The sequence below is a fragment of the Phyllobates terribilis genome, unplaced genomic scaffold (genome assembly GCF_046119375.1).
Source record: "Phyllobates terribilis strain yellow unplaced genomic scaffold, ASM4611937v1 Scaffold_40__1_contigs__length_11209783, whole genome shotgun sequence".
NCBI classification, from domain to species: Eukaryota; Metazoa; Chordata; class Amphibia; order Anura; family Dendrobatidae; genus Phyllobates; species Phyllobates terribilis.
The window spans coordinates 10,048,050-10,070,040 of NW_027362800.1; the positions used below are offsets into that span (position 1 = coordinate 10,048,050).

The 21,991-nt window shown below is 45.2% G+C and overlaps 16 non-coding genes across 16 annotated transcripts; all 16 read right to left on the reverse strand.

The window, feature by feature from the left end:
- Nucleotides 1-1,846: 1,846 nt before the first annotated feature.
- LOC141185060 (U2 spliceosomal RNA) lies at nt 1,847-2,037 on the reverse strand. The gene has a single exon (XR_012259757.1). It is a non-coding gene; the product is annotated as a U2 spliceosomal RNA (small nuclear RNA).
- A 1,120-nt stretch (nt 2,038-3,157) lies between these two features.
- On the reverse strand, nt 3,158-3,348 carry LOC141190502 (U2 spliceosomal RNA). The gene has a single exon (XR_012264528.1). It is a non-coding gene; the product is annotated as a U2 spliceosomal RNA (small nuclear RNA).
- Nucleotides 3,349-4,467: 1,119 nt separating this feature from the next.
- Nucleotides 4,468-4,658, reverse strand: LOC141190503 (U2 spliceosomal RNA). Its single transcript, XR_012264529.1, has one exon. It is a non-coding gene; the product is annotated as a U2 spliceosomal RNA (small nuclear RNA).
- A 1,120-nt stretch (nt 4,659-5,778) lies between these two features.
- Nucleotides 5,779-5,969, reverse strand: LOC141185142 (U2 spliceosomal RNA). Its single transcript, XR_012259832.1, has one exon. It is a non-coding gene; the product is annotated as a U2 spliceosomal RNA (small nuclear RNA).
- Nucleotides 5,970-7,090: 1,121 nt separating this feature from the next.
- Nucleotides 7,091-7,281, reverse strand: LOC141190504 (U2 spliceosomal RNA). The gene has a single exon (XR_012264530.1). It is a non-coding gene; the product is annotated as a U2 spliceosomal RNA (small nuclear RNA).
- A 1,120-nt stretch (nt 7,282-8,401) lies between these two features.
- LOC141190505 (U2 spliceosomal RNA) lies at nt 8,402-8,592 on the reverse strand. Its single transcript, XR_012264531.1, has one exon. It is a non-coding gene; the product is annotated as a U2 spliceosomal RNA (small nuclear RNA).
- A 1,121-nt stretch (nt 8,593-9,713) lies between these two features.
- Nucleotides 9,714-9,904, reverse strand: LOC141190506 (U2 spliceosomal RNA). The gene has a single exon (XR_012264532.1). It is a non-coding gene; the product is annotated as a U2 spliceosomal RNA (small nuclear RNA).
- Nucleotides 9,905-11,024: 1,120 nt separating this feature from the next.
- LOC141190507 (U2 spliceosomal RNA) lies at nt 11,025-11,215 on the reverse strand. The gene has a single exon (XR_012264533.1). It is a non-coding gene; the product is annotated as a U2 spliceosomal RNA (small nuclear RNA).
- Nucleotides 11,216-12,335: 1,120 nt separating this feature from the next.
- On the reverse strand, nt 12,336-12,526 carry LOC141190509 (U2 spliceosomal RNA). The gene has a single exon (XR_012264534.1). It is a non-coding gene; the product is annotated as a U2 spliceosomal RNA (small nuclear RNA).
- A 1,122-nt stretch (nt 12,527-13,648) lies between these two features.
- On the reverse strand, nt 13,649-13,839 carry LOC141190511 (U2 spliceosomal RNA). The gene has a single exon (XR_012264536.1). It is a non-coding gene; the product is annotated as a U2 spliceosomal RNA (small nuclear RNA).
- A 1,119-nt stretch (nt 13,840-14,958) lies between these two features.
- LOC141190512 (U2 spliceosomal RNA) lies at nt 14,959-15,149 on the reverse strand. Its single transcript, XR_012264537.1, has one exon. It is a non-coding gene; the product is annotated as a U2 spliceosomal RNA (small nuclear RNA).
- Nucleotides 15,150-16,270: 1,121 nt separating this feature from the next.
- LOC141190513 (U2 spliceosomal RNA) lies at nt 16,271-16,461 on the reverse strand. Its single transcript, XR_012264538.1, has one exon. It is a non-coding gene; the product is annotated as a U2 spliceosomal RNA (small nuclear RNA).
- Nucleotides 16,462-17,581: 1,120 nt separating this feature from the next.
- LOC141190514 (U2 spliceosomal RNA) lies at nt 17,582-17,772 on the reverse strand. The gene has a single exon (XR_012264539.1). It is a non-coding gene; the product is annotated as a U2 spliceosomal RNA (small nuclear RNA).
- Nucleotides 17,773-18,891: 1,119 nt separating this feature from the next.
- LOC141190515 (U2 spliceosomal RNA) lies at nt 18,892-19,082 on the reverse strand. Its single transcript, XR_012264540.1, has one exon. It is a non-coding gene; the product is annotated as a U2 spliceosomal RNA (small nuclear RNA).
- Nucleotides 19,083-20,205: 1,123 nt separating this feature from the next.
- Nucleotides 20,206-20,396, reverse strand: LOC141185504 (U2 spliceosomal RNA). The gene has a single exon (XR_012260161.1). It is a non-coding gene; the product is annotated as a U2 spliceosomal RNA (small nuclear RNA).
- A 1,119-nt stretch (nt 20,397-21,515) lies between these two features.
- Nucleotides 21,516-21,706, reverse strand: LOC141190516 (U2 spliceosomal RNA). The gene has a single exon (XR_012264541.1). It is a non-coding gene; the product is annotated as a U2 spliceosomal RNA (small nuclear RNA).
- Between the last annotated feature and the right edge of the window lie 285 nt (nt 21,707-21,991).

The following is a 21,991-nucleotide window of genomic DNA, read 5'->3' on the forward strand; positions in this document are numbered from 1 at the left end:
TCTCTTGTACACTTCACAAGGAATTTCCACTTAGATGTCCATATGTTATATTCGTTTAATATCTTCCCAATACATTTAACACTTTTAAAATAAATTGCTAGAAATGACATTACTTCTGGAGCAGAAACAAAGGGCGAAAATATTTTTACAATAACCAGTCTTACCTCATCCAGGACGTGCTCAACAATTTGTATCCCTTTCAAAACAGGACTATTTTCAACTTTTTTTAACTTTTCTAGTACATCTCTAAAAATACCTTCTCCGGTGAATGTGATGTCATAGTCACCTCTTCTGGGATAATCCTGGATGGAGAGAATTTCATTCCTTTGTACACCAAGAAGGTTCCTGAGCACGTCCTGGACTACATACCCTAATTTCCTCATATCCGAGCCACCCGCCGTGAAGTGAACTCGGATAGAGTTTTTTAGCCTCGCATAAAGAGGCACGAGGTTAGGGTCAACCTCCATGGAAAAACGCAACAAGGTTGCAAATTGCAGCCGCTTGCAATCTGCGCTCCCAGTGTTCTTGCAGCGAAAAACACCTGGAAGCTGGGGGATCGCAACTCGTTACCCTGGGACTAAGCCCTCTCCCTAATAGCAGCAAGCAGGTTAAGTCCACCAAAGTGGACGATCCTGCCAGGCCAAGGAGAGGGGTACCCGAGTGCCCTTCAACCACAATCTCCTGCAATAAAGCACTTGATCGTAGCCAAAAGGCCGAGAAGCGATAACCAGAATTGGTTTCCGACTACGGTGCCACCCAAGGATTCTGAAAAGTCCATTTGTGGAGATGGCCACCTGGACTCCCGTTAAGAAGACATGCTGTCAACCTCTAGATCCCTCACATGCCTGCACTTTTCGGCTTGCTGCTGCTGCAATCCACGCGTTTTAGATCTGCATAACTCCACCTCTTTTAGCACAGTACCCTCAACCCCCGGCTGTTCCCACCCGCCTCAACACCGTTGGAAGGGAGGAGAACCAGTTAAGGCGGGGGGGGGGGTGGAACGAGCAGCTGTCTACCCTTAGCAGGAGGGTTGCTGATTTATTACCTCTCCTGCTGCTGCTGCTGCTGGCTGTCCAGCAGCAGACTGAAGGTGGCTGCTGCTGTGCGCAGGTATATAAAGGCTCGGAGCCTATTATGACACGCGCAGCCAGCGTTCCATTGCCACATTCCGTCTACTGCAGGCGGGATACCTGGATGGCTGAATGTCACTGAGAAGCTCACAGAGACCGCCATAAGCAACAGTTTAAAAGAATGCCACAGACTAATCAACCAAACTTTTTGGGTTGGTTTCTCTTTTATAGTCTGCAGGCATTAAATGAAAGAAGTCAGTGTTCCAGCAGAGGGAGACAACGTTTCAGAAAAGGCATTGTAGCAAACCAAAAAAGAAATTTTAAGCGCAGCAGAGTAACCAGCTCACATACCTGTTAGCTCAGGTGAGTTTAAAAGGCTGCTGTTGATAACAAGGGCATTTGCTAAATAGATGGTGTGTGTGCAACAATATACTGAAAGGTCAATTATATTGTGCAGCTTATCTCACCACCTGTAGTTATTTAGGTGAAAGCTCCAAAATGCTTGCCTAATATGTCTGTTTATCCAAAAGGAAGTATAGAGGGAGAGCTAGATAGATAGCATTGCATTACATTACATTACATGGCAATGCAATGCACAGTTGCTGAAGTTGAACCAAAATGAGCTTGTCATCTGGCTTCTGCAACTTTTAACATGAAAAATCCAATGAGGAGAAGAAAAGCAAAGCCAAAGAGTCCATCCCAAAATCCGACAAACAAGCAAAATGAACAAAAAGCATTGAATTCAATTCTTTCTGATTTTAGAAACTGCATTAAAGAAGGGGTGCACCGGTCCTGGAGATACTGCAATACCAGGTCAATGCGTGGAGTGGACAGAGCAAGCTCTTTTTCCATCTCCCTGTTCTAAAAATCCATTTAATATATGGTCCCCAGATAGGGGACGTATCAGATATTAAACTGATAAGAACAGATACTACACTTGATCTTAGCCAAAAGGCCGAAAAGCGATAACCAGAATTGGTTTCCGACTACGGTGCCACCCAAGGATTCTGAAAAGTCCATTTGTGGAGATGGCCACCTGGACTCCCGTTAAGAAGACATGCTGTCAACCTCTAGATCCCTCACATGCCTGCACTTTTCGGCTTGCTGCTGCTGCAATCCACGCGTTTTAGATCTGCATAACTCCACCTCTTTTAGCACAGTACCCTCAACCCCCGGCTGTTCCCACCCGCCTCAACACCGTTGGAAGGGAGGAGAACCAATTAAGGCGGGGGGGGGGTGGAACGAGCAGCTGTCTACCCTTAGCAGGAGGGTTGCTGATTAATTACCTCTCCTGCTGCTGCTGCTGCTGGCTGTCCAGCAGCAGACTGAAGGTGGCTGCTGCTGTGCGCAGGTATATAAAGGCTCAGAGCCTATTATGACACGCGCAGCCAGCGTTCCATTGCCACATTCCGTCTACTGCAGGCGGGATACCTGGATGGCTGAATGTCACTGAGAAGCTCACAGAGACCGCCATAAGCAACAGTTTAAAAGAATGCCACAGACTAATCAACCAAACTTTTTGGGTTGGTTTCTCTTTTATAGTCTGCAGGCATTAAATGAAAGAAGTCAGTGTTCCAGCAGAGGGAGACAACGTTTCAGAAAAGGCATTGTAGCAAACCAAAAAAGAAATTTTAAGCGCAGCAGAGTAACCAGCTCACATACCTGTTAGCTCAGGTGAGTTTAAAAGGCTGCTGTTGATAACAAGGGCATTTGCTAAATAGATGGTGTGTGTGCAACAATATACTGAAAGGTCAATTATATTGTGCAGCTTATCTCACCACCTGTAGTTATTTAGGTGAAAGCTCCAAAATGCTTGCCTAATATGTCTGTTTATCCAAAAGGAAGTATAGAGGGAGAGCTAGATAGATAGCATTGCATTACATTACATTACATGGCAATGCAATGCACAGTTGCTGAAGTTGAACCAAAATGAGCTTGTCATCTGGCTTCTGCAACTTTTAACATGAAAAATCCAATGAGGAGAAGAAAAGCAAAGCCAAAGAGTCCATCCCAAAATCCGACAAACAAGCAAAATGAACAAAAAGCATTGAATTCAATTCTTTCTGATTTTAGAAACTGCATTAAAGAAGGGGTGCACCGGTCCTGGAGATACTGCAATACCAGGTCAATGCGTGGAGTGGACAGAGCAAGCTCTTTTTCCATCTCCCTGTTCTAAAAATCCATTTAATATATGGTCCCCAGATAGGGGACGTATCAGATATTAAACTGATAAGAACAGATACTACACTTGATCTTAGCCAAAAGGCCGAGAAGCGATAACCAGAATTGGTTTCCGACTACGGTGCCACCCAAGGATTCTGAAAAGTCCATTTGTGGAGATGGCCACCTGGAGTCCCGTTAAGAAGACATGCTGTCAACCTCTAGATCCCTCACATGCCTGCACTTTTCGGCTTGCTGCTGCTGCAATCCACGCGTTTTAGATCTGCATAACTCCACCTCTTTTAGCACAGTACCCTCAACCCCCGGCTGTTCCCACCCGCCTCAACACCGTTGGAAGGGAGGAGAACCAATTAAGGCGGGGGGGGGTGGAACGAGCAGCTGTCTACCCTTAGCAGGAGGGTTGCTGATTAATTACCTCTCCTGCTGCTGCTGCTGCTGGCTGTCCAGCAGCAGACTGAAGGTGGCTGCTGCTGTGCGCAGGTATATAAAGGCTCAGAGCCTATTATGACACGCGCAGCCAGCGTTCCATTGCCACATTCCGTCTACTGCAGGCGGGATACCTGGATGGCTGAATGTCACTGAGAAGCTCACAGAGACCGCCATAAGCAACAGTTTAAAAGAGTGCCACAGACTAATCAACCAAACTTTTTGGGTTGGTTTCTCTTTTATAGTCTGCAGGCATTAAATGAAAGAAGTCAGTGTTCCAGCAGAGGGAGACAACGTTTCAGAAAAGGCATTGTAGCAAACCAAAAAAGAAATTTTAAGCGCAGCAGAGTAACCAGCTCACATACCTGTTAGCTCAGGTGAGTTTAAAAGGCTGCTGTTGATAACAAGGGCATTTGCTAAATAGATGGTGTGTGTGCAACAATATACTGAAAGGTCAATTATATTGTGCAGCTTATCTCACCACCTGTAGTTATTTAGGTGAAAGCTCCAAAATGCTTGCCTAATATGTCTGTTTATCCAAAAGGAAGTATAGAGGGAGAGCTAGATAGATAGCATTGCATTACATTACATTACATGGCAATGCAATGCACAGTTGCTGAAGTTGAACCAAAATGAGCTTGTCATCTGGCTTCTGCAACTTTTAACATGAAAAATCCAATGAGGAGAAGAAAAGCAAAGCCAAAGAGTCCATCCCAAAATCCGACAAACAAGCAAAATGAACAAAAAGCATTGAATTCAATTCTTTCTGATTTTAGAAACTGCATTAAAGAAGGGGTGCACCGGTCCTGGAGATACTGCAATACCAGGTCAATGCGTGGAGTGGACAGAGCAAGCTCTTTTTCCATCTCCCTGTTCTAAAAATCCATTTAATATATGGTCCCCAGATAGGGGACGTATCAGATATTAAACTGATAAGAACAGATACTACACTTGATCTTAGCCAAAAGGCCGAGAAGCGATAACCAGAATTGGTTTCCGACTACGGTGCCACCCAAGGATTCTGAAAAGTCCATTTGTGGAGATGGCCACCTGGACTCCCGTTAAGAAGACATGCTGTCAACCTCTAGATCCCTCACATGCCTGCACTTTTCGGCTTGCTGCTGCTGCAATCCACGCGTTTTAGATCTGCATAACTCCACCTCTTTTAGCACAGTACCCTCAACCCCCGGCTGTTCCCACCCGCCTCAACACCGTTGGAAGGGAGGAGAACCAATAAAGGTGGGGGGGGGGTGGAACGAGCAGCTGTCTACCCTTAGCAGGAGGGTTGCTGATTAATTACCTCTCCTGCTGCTGCTGCTGCTGGCTGTCCAGCAGCAGACTGAAGGTGGCTGCTGCTGTGCGCAGGTATATAAAGGCTCAGAGCCTATTATGACACGCGCAGCCAGCGTTCCATTGCCACATTCCGTCTACTGCAGGCGGGATACCTGGATGGCTGAATGTCACTGAGAAGCTCACAGAGACCGCCATAAGCAACAGTTTAAAAGAATGCCACAGACTAATCAACCAAACTTTTTGGGTTGGTTTCTCTTTTATAGTCTGCAGGCATTAAATGAAAGAAGTCAGTGTTCCAGCAGAGGGAGACAACGTTTCAGAAAAGGCATTGTAGCAAACCAAAAAAGAAATTTTAAGCGCAGCAGAATAACCAGCTCACATACCTGTTAGCTCAGGTGAGTTTAAAAGGCTGCTGTTGATAACAAGGGCATTTGCTAAATAGATGGTGTGTGTGCAACAATATACTGAAAGGTCAATTATATTGTGCAGCTTATCTCACCACCTGTAGTTATTTAGGTGAAAGCTCCAAAATGCTTGCCTAATATGTCTGTTTATCCAAAAGGAAGTATAGAGGGAGAGCTAGATAGAGAGCATTGCATTACATTACATTACATGGCAATGCAATGCACAGTTGCTGAAGTTGAACCAAAATGAGCTTGTCATCTGGCTTCTGCAACTTTTAACATGAAAAATCCAATGAGGAGAAGAAAAGCAAAGCCAAAGAGTCCATCCCAAAATCCGACAAACAAGCAAAATGAACAAAAAGCATTGAATTCAATTATTTCTGATTTTAGAAACTGCATTAAAGAAGGGGTGCACCGGTCCTGGAGATACTGCAATACCAGGTCAATGCGTGGAGTGGACAGAGCAAGCTCTTTTTCCATCTCCCTGTTCTAAAAATCCATTTAATATATGGTCCACAGATAGGGGACGTATCAGATATTAAACTGATAAGAACAGATACTACACTTGATCTTAGCCAAAAGGCCGAGAAGCGATAACCAGAATTGGTTTCCGACTACGGTGCCACCCAAGGATTCTGAAAAGTCCATTTGTGGAGATGGCCACCTGGACTCCCGTTAAGAAGACATGCTGTCAACCTCTAGATCCCTCACATGCCTGCACTTTTCGGCTTGCTGCTGCTGCAATCCACGCGTTTTAGATCTGCATAACTCCACCTCTTTTAGCACAGTACCCTCAACCCCCGGCTGTTCCCACCCGCCTCAACACCGTTGGAAGGGAGGAGAACCAATTAAGGCGGGGGGGGGGGTGGAACGAGCAGCTGTCTACCCTTAGCAGGAGGGTTGCTGATTAATTACCTCTCCTGCTGCTGCTGCTGCTGGCTGTCCAGCAGCAGACTGAAGGTGGCTGCTGCTGTGCGCAGGTTTATAAAGGCTCAGAGCCTATTATGACACGCGCAGCCAGCGTTCCATTGCCACATTCCGTCTACTGCAGGCGGGATACCTGGATGGCTGAATGTCACTGAGAAGCTCACAGAGACCGCCATAAGCAACAGTTTAAAAGAATGCCACAGACTAATCAACCAAACTTTTTGGGTTGGTTTCTCTTTTATAGTCTGCAGGCATTAAATGAAAGAAGTCAGTGTTCCAGCAGAGGGAGACAACGTTTCAGAAAAGGCATTGTAGCAAACCAAAAAAGAAATTTTAAGCGCAGCAGAGTAACCAGCTCACATACCTGTTAGCTCAGGTGAGTTTAAAAGGCTGCTGTTGATAACAAGGGCATTTGCTAAATAGATGGTGTGTGTGCAACAATATACTGAAAGGTCAATTATATTGTGCAGCTTATCTCACCACCTGTAGTTATTTAGGTGAAAGCTCCAAAATTCTTGCCTAATATGTCTGTTTATCCAAAAGGAAGTATAGAGGGAGAGCTAGATAGATAGCATTGCATTACATTACATTACATGGCAATGCAATGCACAGTTGCTGAAGTTGAACCAAAATGAGCTTGTCATCTGGCTTCTGCAACTTTTAACATGAAAAATCCAATGAGGAGAAGAAAAGCAAAGCCAAAGAGTCCATCCCAAAATCCGACAAACAAGCAAAATGAACAAAAAGCATTGAATTCAATTCTTTCTGATTTTAGAAGCTGCATTAAAGAAGGGGTGCACCGGTCCTGGAGATACTGCAATACCAGGTCAATGCGTGGAGTGGACAGAGCAAGCTCTTTTTCCATCTCCCTGTTCTAAAAATCCATTTAATATATGGTCCCCAGATAGGGGACGTATCAGATATTAAACTGATAAGAACAGATACTACACTTGATCTTAGCCAAAAGGCCGAGAAGCGATAACCAGAATTGGTTTCCGACTACGGTGCCACCCAAGGATTCTGAAAAGTCCATTTGTGGAGATGGCCACCTGGACTCCCGTTAAGAAGACATGCTGTCAACCTCTAGATCCCTCACATGCCTGCACTTTTCGGCTTGCTGCTGCTGCAATCCACGCGTTTTAGATCTGCATAACTCCACCTCTTTTAGCACAGTACCCTCAACCCCCGGCTGTTCCCACCCGCCTCAACACCGTTGGAAGGGAGGAGAACCAATTAAGGCGGGGGGGGGGTGGAACGAGCAGCTGTCTACCCTTAGCAGGAGGGTTGCTGATTAATTACCTCTCCTGCTGCTGCTGCTGCTGGCTGTCCAGCAGCAGACTGAAGGTGGCTGCTGCTGTGCGCAGGTATATAAAGGCTCAGAGCCTATTATGACACGCGCAGCCAGCGTTCCATTGCCACATTCCGTCTACTGCAGGCGGGATACCTGGATGGCTGAATGTCACTGAGAAGCTCACAGAGACCGCCATAAGCAACAGTTTAAAAGAATGCCACAGACTAATCAACCAAACTTTTTGGGTTGGTTTCTCTTTTATAGTCTGCAGGCATTAAATGAAAGAAGTCAGCGTTCCAGCAGAGGGAGACAACGTTTCAGAAAAGGCATTGTAGCAAACCAAAAAAGAAATTTTAAGCGCAGCAGAGTAACCAGCTCACATACCTGTTAGCTCAGGTGAGTTTAAAAGGCTGCTGTTGATAACAAGGGCATTTGCTAAATAGATGGTGTGTGTGCAACAATATACTGAAAGGTCAATTATATTGTGCAGCTTATCTCACCACCTGTAGTTATTTAGGTGAAAGCTCCAAAATGCTTGCCTAATATGTCTGTTTATCCAAAAGGAAGTATAGAGGGAGAGCTAGATAGATAGCATTGCATTACATTACATTACATGGCAATGCAATGCACAGTTGCTGAAGTTGAACCAAAATGAGCTTGTCATCTGGCTTCTGCAACTTTTAACATGAAAAATGCAATGAGGAGAAGAAAAGCAAAGCCAAAGAGTCCATCCCAAAATCCGACAAACAAGCAAAATGAACAAAAAGCATTGAATTCAATTCTTTCTGATTTTAGAAACTGCATTAAAGAAGGGGTGCACCGGTCCTGGAGATACTGCAATACCAGGTCAATGCGTGGAGTGGACAGAGCAAGCTCTTTTTCCATCTCCCTGTTCTAAAAATCCATTTAATATATGGTCCCCAGATAGGGGACGTATCAGATATTAAACTGATAAGAACAGATACTACACTTGATCTTAGCCAAAAGGCCGAGAAGCGATAACCAGAATTGGTTTCCGACTACGGTGCCACCCAAGGATTCTGAAAAGTCCATTTGTGGAGATGGCCACCTGGACTCCCGTTAAGAAGACATGCTGTCAACCTCTAGATCCCTCACATGCCTGCACTTTTCGGCTTGCTGCTGCTGCAATCCACGCGTTTTAGATCTGCATAACTCCACCTCTTTTAGCACAGTACCCTCAACCCCCGGCTGTTCCCACCCGCCTCAACACCGTTGGAAGGGAGGAGAACCAATTAAGGCGGGGGGGGGGGTGGAACGAGCAGCTGTCTACCCTTAGCAGGAGGGTTGCTGATTAATTACCTCTCCTGCTGCTGCTGCTGCTGGCTGTCCAGCAGCAGACTGAAGGTGGCTGCTGCTGTGCGCAGGTATATAAAGGCTCAGAGCCTATTATGACACGCGCAGCCAGCGTTCCATTGCCACATTCCGTCTACTGCAGGCGGGATACCTGGATGGCTGAATGTCACTGAGAAGCTCACAGAGACCGCCATAAGCAACAGTTTAAAAGAATGCCACAGACTAATCAACCAAACTTTTTGGGTTGGTTTCTCTTTTATAGTCTGCAGGCATTAAATGAAAGAAGTCAGTGTTCCAGCAGAGGGAGACAACGTTTCAGAAAAGGCATTGTAGCAAACCAAAAAAGAAATTTTAAGCGCAGCAGAGTAACCAGCTCACATACCTGTTAGCTCAGGTGAGTTTAAAAGGCTGCTGTTGATAACAAGGGCATTTGCTAAATAGATGGTGTGTGTGCAACAATATACTGAAAGGTCAATTATATTGTGCAGCTTATCTCACCACCTGTAGTTATTTAGGTGAAAGCTCCAAAATGCTTGCCTAATATGTCTGTTTATCCAAAAGGAAGTATAGAGGGAGAGCTAGATAGATAGCATTGCATTACATTACATTACATGGCAATGCAATGCACAGTTGCTGAAGTTGAACCAAAATGAGCTTGTCATCTGGCTTCTGCAACTTTTAACATGAAAAATCCAATGAGGAGAAGAAAAGCAAAGCCAAAGAGTCCATCCCAAAATCCGACAAACAAGCAAAATGAACAAAAAGCATTGAATTCAATTCTTTCTGATTTTAGAAACTGCATTAAAGAAGGGGTGCACCGGTCCTGGAGATACTGCAATACCAGGTCAATGCGTGGAGTGGACAGAGCAAGCTCTTTTTCCATCTCCCTGTTCTAAAAATCCATTTAATATATGGTCCCCAGATAGGGGACGTATCAGATATTAAACTGATAAGAACAGATACTACACTTGATCTTAGCCAAAAGGCCGAGAAGCGATAACCAGAATTGGTTTCCGACTACGGTGCCACCCAAGGATTCTGAAAAGTCCATTTGTGGAGATGGCCACCTGGACTCCCGTTAAGAAGATATGCTGTCAACCTCTAGATCCCTCACATGCCTGCACTTTTCGGCTTGCTGCTGCTGCAATCCACGCGTTTTAGATCTGCATAACTCCACCTCTTTTAGCACAGTACCCTCAACCCCCGGCTGTTCCCACCCGCCTCAACACCGTTGGAAGGGAGGAGAACCAATTAAGGCGGGGGGGGGGTGGAACGAGCAGCTGTCTACCCTTAGCAGGAGGGTTGCTGATTAATTACCTCTCCTGCTGCTGCTGCTGCTGGCTGTCCAGCAGCAGACTGAAGGTGGCTGCTGCTGTGCGCAGGTATATAAAGGCTCAGAGCCTATTATGACACGCGCAGCCAGCGTTCCATTGCCACATTCCGTCTACTGCAGGCGGGATACCTGGATGGCTGAATGTCACTGAGAAGCTCACAGAGACCGCCATAAGCAACAGTTTAAAAGAATGCCACAGACTAATCAACCAAACTTTTTGGGTTGGTTTCTCTTTTATAGTCTGCAGGCATTAAATGAAAGAAGTCAGTGTTCCAGCAGAGGGAGACAACGTTTCAGAAAAGGCATTGTAGCAAACCAAAAAAGAAATTTTAAGCGCAGCAGAGTAACCAGCTCACATACCTGTTAGCTCAGGTGAGTTTAAAAGGCTGCTGTTGATAACAAGGGCATTTGCTAAATAGATGGTGTGTGTGCAACAATATACTGAAAGGTCAATTATATTGTGCAGCTTATCTCACCACCTGTAGTTATTTAGGTGAAAGCTCCAAAATGCTTGCCTAATATGTCTGTTTATCCAAAAGGAAGTATAGAGGGAGAGCTAGATAGATAGCATTGCATTACATTACATTACATGGCAATGCAATGCACAGTTGCTGAAGTTGAACCAAAATGAGCTTGTCATCTGGCTTCTGCAACTTTTAACATGAAAAATCCAATGAGGAGAAGAAAAGCAAAGCCAAAGAGTCCATCCCAAAATCCGACAAACAAGCAAAATGAACAAAAAGCATTGAATTCAATTCTTTCTGATTTTAGAAACTGCATTAAAGAAGGGGTGCACCGGTCCTGGAGATACTGCAATACCAGGTCAATGCGTGGAGTGGACAGAGCAAGCTCTTTTTCCATCTCCCTGTTCTAAAAATCCATTTAATATATGGTCCCCAGATAGGGGACGTATCAGATATTAAACTGATAAGAACAGATACTACACTTGATCTTAGCCAAAAGGCCGAGAAGCGATAACCAGAATTGGTTTCCGACTACGGTGCCACCCAAGGATTCTGAAAAGTCCATTTGTGGAGATGGCCACCTGGACTCCCGTTAAGAAGATATGCTGTCAACCTCTAGATCCCTCACATGCCTGCACTTTTCGGCTTGCTGCTGCTGCAATCCACGCGTTTTAGATCTGCATAACTCCACCTCTTTTAGCACAGTACCCTCAACCCCCGGCTGTTCCCACCCGCCTCAACACCGTTGGAAGGGAGGAGAACCAATTAAGGCGGGGGGGGGGTGGAACGAGCAGCTGTCTACCCTTAGCAGGAGGGTTGCTGATTAATTACCTCTCCTGCTGCTGCTGCTGCTGGCTGTCCAGCAGCAGACTGAAGGTGGCTGCTGCTGTGCGCAGGTATATAAAGGCTCAGAGCCTATTATGACACGCGCAGCCAGCGTTCCATTGCCACATTCCGTCTACTGCAGGCGGGATACCTGGATGGCTGAATGTCACTGAGAAGCTCACAGAGACCGCCATAAGCAACAGTTTAAAAGAATGCCACAGACTAATCAACCAAACTTTTTGGGTTGGTTTCTCTTTTATAGTCTGCAGGCATTAAATGAAAGAAGTCAGTGTTCCAGCAGAGGGAGACAACGTTTCAGAAAAGGCATTGTAGCAAACCAAAAAAGAAATTTTAAGCGCAGCAGAGTAACCAGCTCACCTACCTGTTAGCTCAGGTGAGTTTAAAAGGCTGCTGTTGATAACAAGGGCATTTGCTAAATAGATGGTGTGTGTGCAACAATATACTGAAAGGTCAATTATATTGTGCAGCTTATCTCACCACCTGTAGTTATTTAGGTGAAAGCTCCAAAATGCTTGCCTAATATGTCTGTTTATCCAAAAGGAAGTATAGAGGGAGAGCTAGATAGATAGCATTGCATTACATTACATTACATGGCAATGCAATGCACAGTTGCTGAAGTTGAACCAAAATGAGCTTGTCATCTGGCTTCTGCAACTTTTAACATGAAAAATCCAATGAGGAGAAGAAAAGCAAAGCCAAAGAGTCCATCCCAAAATCCGACAAACAAGCAAAATGAACAAAAAGCATTGAATTCAATTCTTTCTGATTTTAGAAACTGCATTAAAGAAGGGGTGCACCGGTCCTGGAGATACTGCAATACCAGGTCAATGCGTGGAGTGGACAGAGCAAGCTCTTTTTCCATCTCCCTGTTCTAAAAATCCATTTAATATATGGTCCCCAGATAGGGGACGTATCAGATATTAAACTGATAAGAACAGATACTACACTTGATCTTAGCCAAAAGGCCGAGAAGCGATAACCAGAATTGGTTTCCGACTACGGTGCCACCCAAGGATTCTGAAAAGTCCATTTGTGGAGATGGCCACCTGGACTCCCGTTAAGAAGATATGCTGTCAACCTCTAGATCCCTCACATGCCTGCACTTTTCGGCTTGCTGCTGCTGCAATCCACGCGTTTTAGATCTGCATAACTCCACCTCTTTTAGCACAGTACCCTCAACCCCCGGCTGTTCCCACCCGCCTCAACACCGTTGGAAGGGAGGAGAACCAATTAAGGCGGGGGGGGGGGGTGGAACGAGCAGCTGTCTACCCTTAGCAGGAGGGTTGCTGATTAATTACCTCTCCTGCTGCTGCTGCTGCTGGCTGTCCAGCAGCAGACTGAAGGTGGCTGCTGCTGTGCGCAGGTATATAAAGGCTCAGAGCCTATTATGACACGCGCAGCCAGCGTTCCATTGCCACATTCCGTCTACTGCAGGCGGGATACCTGGATGGCTGAATGTCACTGAGAAGCTCACAGAGACCGCCATAAGCAACAGTTTAAAAGAATGCCACAGACTAATCAACCAAACTTTTTGGGTTGGTTTCTCTTTTATAGTCTGCAGGCATTAAATGAAAGAAGTCAGTGTTCCAGCAGAGGGAGACAACGTTTCAGAAAAGGCATTGTAGCAAACCAAAAAAGAAATTTTAAGCGCAGCAGAGTAACCAGCTCACATACCTGTTAGCTCAGGTGAGTTTAAAAGGCTGCTGTTGATAACAAGGGCATTTGCTAAATAGATGGTGTGTGTGCAACAATATACTGAAAGGTCAATTATATTGTGCAGCTTATCTCACCACCTGTAGTTATTTAGGTGAAAGCTCCAAAATGCTTGCCTAATATGTCTGTTTATCCAAAAGGAAGTATAGAGGGAGAGCTAGATAGATAGCATTGCATTATATTACATTACATGGCAATGCAATGCACAGTTGCTGAAGTTGAACCAAAATGAGCTTGTCATCTGGCTTCTGCAACTTTTAACATGAAAAATCCAATGAGGAGAAGAAAAGCAAAGCCAAAGAGTCCATCCCAAAATCCGACAAACAAGCAAAATGAACAAAAAGCATTGAATTCAATTCTTTCTGATTTTAGAAACTGCATTAAAGAAGGGGTGCACCGGTCCTGGAGATACTGCAATACCAGGTCAATGCGTGGAGTGGACAGAGCAAGCTCTTTTTCCATCTCCCTGTTCTAAAAATCCATTTAATATATGGTCCCCAGATAGGGGACGTATCAGATATTAAACTGATAAGAACAGATACTACACTTGATCTTAGCCAAAAGGCCGAGAAGCGATAACCAGAATTGGTTTCCGACTACGGTGCCACCCAAGGATTCTGAAAAGTCCATTTGTGGAGATGGCCACCTGGACTCCCGTTAAGAAGACATGCTGTCAACCTCTAGATCCCTCACATGCCTGCACTTTTCGGCTTGCTGCTGCTGCAATCCACGCGTTTTAGATCTGCATAACTCCACCTCTTTTAGCACAGTACCCTCAACCCCCGGCTGTTCCCACCCGCCTCAACACCGTTGGAAGGGAGGAGAACCAATTAAGGCGGGGGGGGGTGGAACGAGCAGCTGTCTACCCTTAGCAGGAGGGTTGCTGATTAATTACCTCTCCTGCTGCTGCTGCTGCTGGCTGTCCAGCAGCAGACTGAAGGTGGCTGCTGCTGTGCGCAGGTATATAAAGGCTCAGAGCCTATTATGACACGCGCAGCCAGCGTTCCATTGCCACATTCCGTCTACTGCAGGCGGGATACCTGGATGGCTGAATGTCACTGAGAAGCTCACAGAGACCGCCATAAGCAACAGTTTAAAAGAATGCCACAGACTAATCAACCAAACTTTTTGGGTTGGTTTCTCTTTTATAGTCTGCAGGCATTAAATGAAAGAAGTCAGTGTTCCAGCAGAGGGAGACAACGTTTCAGAAAAGGCATTGTAGCAAACCAAAAAAGAAATTTTAAGCGCAGCAGAGTAACCAGCTCACCTACCTGTTAGCTCAGGTGAGTTTAAAAGGCTGCTGTTGATAACAAGGGCATTTGCTAAATAGATGGTGTGTGTGCAACAATATACTGAAAGGTCAATTATATTGTGCAGCTTATCTCACCACCTGTAGTTATTTAGGTGAAAGCTCCAAAATGCTTGCCTAATATGTCTGTTTATCCAAAAGGAAGTATAGAGGGAGAGCTAGATAGATAGCATTGCATTACATTACATTACATGGCAATGCAATGCACAGTTGCTGAAGTTGAACCAAAATGAGCTTGTCATCTGGCTTCTGCAACTTTTAACATGAAAAATCCAATGAGGAGAAGAAAAGCAAAGCCAAAGAGTCCATCCCAAAATCCGACAAACAAGCAAAATGAACAAAAAGCATTGAATTCAATTCTTTCTGATTTTAGAAACTGCATTAAAGAAGGGGTGCACCGGTCCTGGAGATACTGCAATACCAGGTCAATGCGTGGAGTGGACAGAGCAAGCTCTTTTTCCATCTCCCTGTTCTAAAAATCCATTTAATATATGGTCCCCAGATAGGGGACGTATCAGATATTAAACTGATAAGAACAGATACTACACTTGATCTTAGCCAAAAGGCCGAGAAGCGATAACCAGAATTGGTTTCCGACTACGGTGCCACCCAAGGATTCTGAAAAGTCCATTTGTGGAGATGGCCACCTGGACTCCCGTTAAGAAGATATGCTGTCAACCTCTAGATCCCTCACATGCCTGCACTTTTCGGCTTGCTGCTGCTGCAATCCACGCGTTTTAGATCTGCATAACTCCACCTCTTTTAGCACAGTACCCTCAACCCCCGGCTGTTCCCACCCGCCTCAACACCGTTGGAAGGGAGGAGAACCAATTAAGGCGGGGGGGGGGGTGGAACGAGCAGCTGTCTACCCTTAGCAGGAGGGTTGCTGATTAATTACCTCTCCTGCTGCTGCTGCTGCTGGCTGTCCAGCAGCAGACTGAAGGTGGCTGCTGCTGTGCGCAGGTATATAAAGGCTCAGAGCCTATTATGACACGCGCAGCCAGCGTTCCATTGCCACATTCCGTCTACTGCAGGCGGGATACCTGGATGGCTGAATGTCACTGAGAAGCTCACAGAGACCGCCATAAGCAACAGTTTAAAAGAATGCCACAGACTAATCAACCAAACTTTTTGGGTTGGTTTCTCTTTTATAGTCTGCAGGCATTAAATGAAAGAAGTCAGTGTTCCAGCAGAGGGAGACAACGTTTCAGAAAAGGCATTGTAGCAAACCAAAAAAGAAATTTTAAGCGCAGCAGAGTAACCAGCTCACATACCTGTTAGCTCAGGTGAGTTTAAAAGGCTGCTGTTGATAACAAGGGCATTTGCTAAATAGATGGTGTGTGTGCAACAATATACTGAAAGGTCAATTATATTGTGCAGCTTATCTCACCACCTGTAGTTATTTAGGTGAAAGCTCCAAAACGCTTGCCTAATATGTCTGTTTATCCAAAAGGAAGTATAGAGGGAGAGCTAGATAGATAGCATTGCATTACATTACATTACATGGCAATGCAATGCACAGTTGCTGAAGTTGAACCAAAATGAGCTTGTCATCTGGCTTCTGCAACTTTTAACATGAAAAATCCAATGAGGAGAAGAAAAGCAAAGCCAAAGAGTCCATCCCAAAATCCGACAAACAAGCAAAATGAACAAAAAGCATTGAATTCAATTCTTTCTGATTTTAGAAACTGCATTAAAGAAGGGGTGCACCGGTCCTGGAGATACTGCAATACCAGGTCAATGCGTGGAGTGGACAGAGCAAGCTCTTTTTCCATCTCCCTGTTCTAAAAATCCATTTAATATATGGTCCCCAGATAGGGGACGTATCAGATATTAAACTGATAAGAACAGATACTACACTTGATCTTAGCCAAAAGGCCGAGAAGCGATAACCAGAATTGGTTTCCGACTACGGTGCCACCCAAGGATTCTGAAAAGTCCATTTGTGGAGATGGCCACCTGGACTCCCGTTAAGAAGACATGCTGTCAACCTCTAGATCCCTCACATGCCTGCACTTTTCGGCTTGCTGCTGCTGCAATCCACGCGTTTTAGATCTGCATAACTCCACCTCTTTTAGCACAGTACCCTCAACCCCCGGCTGTTCCCACCCGCCTCAACACCGTTGGAAGGGAGGAGAACCAATTAAGGCGGGGGGGGGGTGGAACGAGCAGCTGTCTACCCTTAGCAGGAGGGTTGCTGATTAATTACCTCTCCTGCTGCTGCTGCTGCTGGCTGTCCAGCAGCAGACTGAAGGTGGCTGCTGCTGTGCGCAGGTATATAAAGGCTCAGAGCCTATTATGACACGCGCAGCCAGCGTTCCATTGCCACATTCCGTCTACTGCAGGCGGGATACCTGAATGGCTGAATGTCACTGAGAAGCTCACAGAGACCGCCATAAGCAACAGTTTAAAAGAATGCCACAGACTAATCAACCAAACTTTTTGGGTTGGTTTCTCTTTTATAGTCTGCAGGCATTAAATGAAAGAAGTCAGTGTTCCAGCAGAGGGAGACAACGTTTCAGAAAAGGCATTGTAGCAAACCAAAAAAGAAATTTTAAGCGCAGCAGAGTAACCAGCTCACATACCTGTTAGCTCAGGTGAGTTTAAAAGGCTGCTGTTGATAACAAGGGCATTTGCTAAATAGATGGTGTGTGTGCAACAATATACTGAAAGGTCAATTATATTGTGCAGCTTATCTCACCACCTGTAGTTATTTAGGTGAAAGCTCCAAAATGCTTGCCTAATATGTCTGTTTATCCAAAAGGAAGTATAGAGGGAGAGCTAGATAGATAGCATTGCATTACATTACATTACATGGCAATGCAATGCACAGTTGCTGAAGTTGAACCAAAATGAGCTTGTCATCTGGCTTCTGCAACTTTTAACATGAAAAATCCAATGAGGAGAAGAAAAGCAAAGCCAAAGAGTCCATCCCAAAATCCGACAAACAAGCAAAATGAACAAAAAGCATTGAATTCAATTCTTTCTGATTTTAGAAACTGCATTAAAGAAGGGGTGCACCGGTCCTGGAGATACTGCAATACCAGGTCAATGCGTGGAGTGGACAGAGCAAGCTCTTTTTCCATCTCCCTGTTCTAAAAATCCATTTAATATATGGTCCCCAGATAGGGGACGTATCAGATATTAAACTGATAAGAACAGATACTACACTTGATCTTAGCCAAAAGGCCGAGAAGCGATAACCAGAATTGGTTTCCGACTACGGTGCCACCCAAGGATTCTGAAAAGTCCATTTGTGGAGATGGCCACCTGGACTCCCGTTAAGAAGACATGCTGTCAACCTCTAGATCCCTCACATGCCTGCACTTTTCGGCTTGCTGCTGCTGCAATCCACGCGTTTTAGATCTGCATAACTCCACCTCTTTTAGCACAGTACCCTCAACCCCCGGCTGTTCCCACCCGCCTCAACACCGTTGGAAGGGAGGAGAACCAATTAAGGCGGGGGGGGGTGGAACGAGCAGCTGTCTACCCTTAGCAGGAGGGTTGCTGATTAATTACCTCTCCTGCTGCTGCTGCTGCTGGCTGTCCAGCAGCAGACTGAAGGTGGCTGCTGCTGTGCGCAGGTATATAAAGGCTCAGAGCCTATTATGACACGCGCAGCCAGCGTTCCATTGCCACATTCCGTCTACTGCAGGCGGGATACCTGGATGGCTGAATGTCACTGAGAAGCTCACAGAGACCGCCATAAGCAACAGTTTAAAAGAATGCCACAGACTAATCAACCAAACTTTTTGGGTTGGTTTCTCTTTTATAGTCTGCAGGCATTAAATGAAAGAAGTCAGTGTTCCAGCAGAGGGAGACAACGTTTCAGAAAAGGCATTGTAGCAAACCAAAAAAGAAATTTTAAGCGCAGCAGAGTAACCAGCTCACATACCTGTTAGCTCAGGTGAGTTTAAAAGGCTGCTGTTGATAACAAGGGCATTTGCTAAATAGATGGTGTGTGTGCAACAATATACTGAAAGGTCAATTATATTGTGCAGCTTATCTCACCACCTGTAGTTATTTAGGTGAAAGCTCCAAAATGCTTGCCTAATATGTCTGTTTATCCAAAAGGAAGTATAGAGGGAGAGCTAGATAGATAGCATTGCATTACATTACATTACATGGCAATGCAATGCACAGTTGCTGAAGTTGAACCAAAATGAGCTTGTCATCTGGCTTCTGCAACTTTTAACATGAAAAATCCAATGAGGAGAAGAAAAGCAAAGCCAAAGAGTCCATCCCAAAATCCGACAAACAAGCAAAATGAACAAAAAGCATTGAATTCAATTCTTTCTGATTTTAGAAACTGCATTAAAGAAGGGGTGCACCGGTCCTGGAGATACTGCAATACCAGGTCAATGCGTGGAGTGGACAGAGCAAGCTCTTTTTCCATCTCCCTGTTCTAAAAATCCATTTAATATATGGTCCCCAGATAGGGGACGTATCAGATATTAAACTGATAAGAACAGATACTACACTTGATCTTAGCCAAAAGGCCGAGAAGCGATAACCAGAATTGGTTTCCGACTACGGTGCCACCCAAGGATTCTGAAAAGTCCATTTGTGGAGATGGCCACCTGGACTCCCGTTAAGAAGACATGCTGTCAACCTCTAGATCCCTCACATGCCTGCACTTTTCGGCTTGCTGCTGCTGCAATCCACGCGTTTTAGATCTGCATAACTCCACCTCTTTTAGCACAGTACCCTCAACCCCCGGCTGTTCCCACCCGCCTCAACACCGTTGGAAGGGAGGAGAACCAATTAAGGCGGGGGGGGGGGGGTGGAACGAGCAGCTGTCTACCCTTAGCAGGAGGGTTGCTGATTAATTACCTCTCCTGCTGCTGCTGCTGCTGGCTGTCCAGCAGCAGACTGAAGGTGGCTGCTGCTGTGCGCAGGTATATAAAGGCTCAGAGCCTATTATGACACGCGCAGCCAGCGTTCCATTGCCACATTCCGTCTACTGCAGGCGGGATACCTGGATGGCTGAATGTCACTGAGAAGCTCACAGAGACCGCCATAAGCAACAGTTTAAAAGAATGCCACAGACTAATCAACCAAACTTTTTGGGTTGGTTTCTCTTTTATAGTCTGCAGGCATTAAATGAAAGAAGTCAGTGTTCCAGCAGAGGGAGACAACGTTTCAGAAAAGGCATTGTAGCAAACCAAAAAAGAAATTTTAAGCGCAGCAGAGTAACCAGCTCACATACCTGTTAGCTCAGGTGAGTTTAAAAGGCTGCTGTTGATAACAAGGGCATTTGCTAAATAGATGGTGTGTGTGCAACAATATACTGAAAGGTCAATTATATTGTGCAGCTTATCTCACCACCTGTAGTTATTTAGGTGAAAGCTCCAAAATGCTTGCCTAATATGTCTGTTTATCCAAAAGGAAGTATAGAGGGAGAGCTAGATAGATAGCATTGCATTACATTACATTACATGGCAATGCAATGCACAGTTGCTGAAGTTGAACCAAAATGAGCTTGTCATCTGGCTTCTGCAACTTTTAACATGAAAAATCCAATGAGGAGAAGAAAAGCAAAGCCAAAGAGTCCATCCCAAAATCCGACAAACAAGCAAAATGAACAAAAAGCATTGAATTCAATTCTTTCTGATTTTAGAAACTGCATTAAAGAAGGGGTGCACCGGTCCTGGAGATACTGCAATACCAGGTCAATGCGTGGAGTGGACAGAGCAAGCTCTTTTTCCATCTCCCTGTTCTAAAAATCCATTTAATATATGGTCCCCAGATAGGGGACGTATCAGATATTAAACTGATAAGAACAGATACTACACTTGATCTTAGCCAAAAGTCCGAGAAGCGATAACCAGAATTGGTTTCCGACTACGGTGCCACCCAAGGATTCTGAAAAGTCCATTTGTGGAGATGGCCACCTGGACTCCCGTTAAGAAGACATGCTGTCAACCTCTAGATCCCTCACATGCCTGCACTTTTCGGCTTGCTGCTGCTGCAATCCACGCGTTTTAGATCTGCATAACTCCACCTCTTTTAGCACAGTACCCTCAACCCCCGGCTGTTCCCACCCGCCTCAACACCGTTGGAAGGGAGGAGAACCAATTAAGGCGGGGGGGGGTGGAACGAGCAGCTGTCTACCCTTAGCAGGAGGGTTGCTGATTAATTACCTCTCCTGCTGCTGCTGCTGCTGGCTGTCCAGCAGCAGACTGAAGGTGGCTGCTGCTGTGCGCAGGTATATAAAGGCTCAGAGCCTATTATGACACGCGCAGCCAGCGTTCCATTGCCACATTCCGTCTACTGCAGGCGGGATACCTGGATGGCTGAATGTCACTGAGAAGCTCACAGAGACCGCCATAAGCAACAGTTTAAAAGAATGCCACAGACTAATCAACCAAACTTTTTGGGTTGGTTTCTCTTTTATAGTCTGCAGGCATTAAATGAAAGAAGTCAGTGTTCCAGCAGAGGGAGACAACGTTTCAGAAAAGGCATTGTAGCAAACCAAAAAAGAAATTTTAAGCGCAGCAGAGTAACCAGCTCACATACCTGTTAGCTCAGGTGAGTTTAAAAGGCTGCTGTTGATAACAAGGGCATTTGCTAAATAGATGGTGTGTGTGCAACAATATACTGAAAGGTCAATTATATTGTGCAGCTTATCTCACCACCTGTAGTTATTTAGGTGAAAGCTCCAAAATGCTTGCCTAATATGTCTGTTTATCCAAAAGGAAGTATAGAGGGAGAGCTAGATAGATAGCATTGCATTACATTACATTACATGGCAATGCAATGCACAGTTGCTGAAGTTGAACCAAAATGAGCTTGTCATCTGGCTTCTACAACTTTTAACATGAAAAATCCAATGAGGAGAAGAAAAGCAAAGCCAAAGAGTCCATCCCAAAATCCGACAAACAAGCAAAATGAACAAAAAGCATTGAATTCAATTCTTTCTGATTTTAGAAACTGCATTAAAGAAGGGGTGCACCGGTCCTGGAGATACTGCAATACCAGGTCAATGCGTGGAGTGGACAGAGCAAGCTCTTTTTCCATCTCCCTGTTCTAAAAATCCATTTAATATATGGTCCCCAGATAGGGGACGTATCAGATATTAAACTGATAAGAACAGATACTACACTTGATCTTAGCCAAAAGGCCGAGAAGCGATAACCAGAATTGGTTTCCGACTACGGTGCCACCCAAGGATTCTGAAAAGTCCATTTGTGGAGATGGCCACCTGGACTCCCGTTAAGAAGACATGCTGTCAACCTCTAGATCCCTCACATGCCTGCACTTTTCGGCTTGCTGCTGCTGCAATCCACGCGTTTTAGATCTGCATAACTCCACCTCTTTTAGCACAGTACCCTCAACCCCCGGCTGTTCCCACCCGCCTCAACACCGTTGGAAGGGAGGAGAACCAATTAAGGCGGGGGGGGGGGTGGAACGAGCAGCT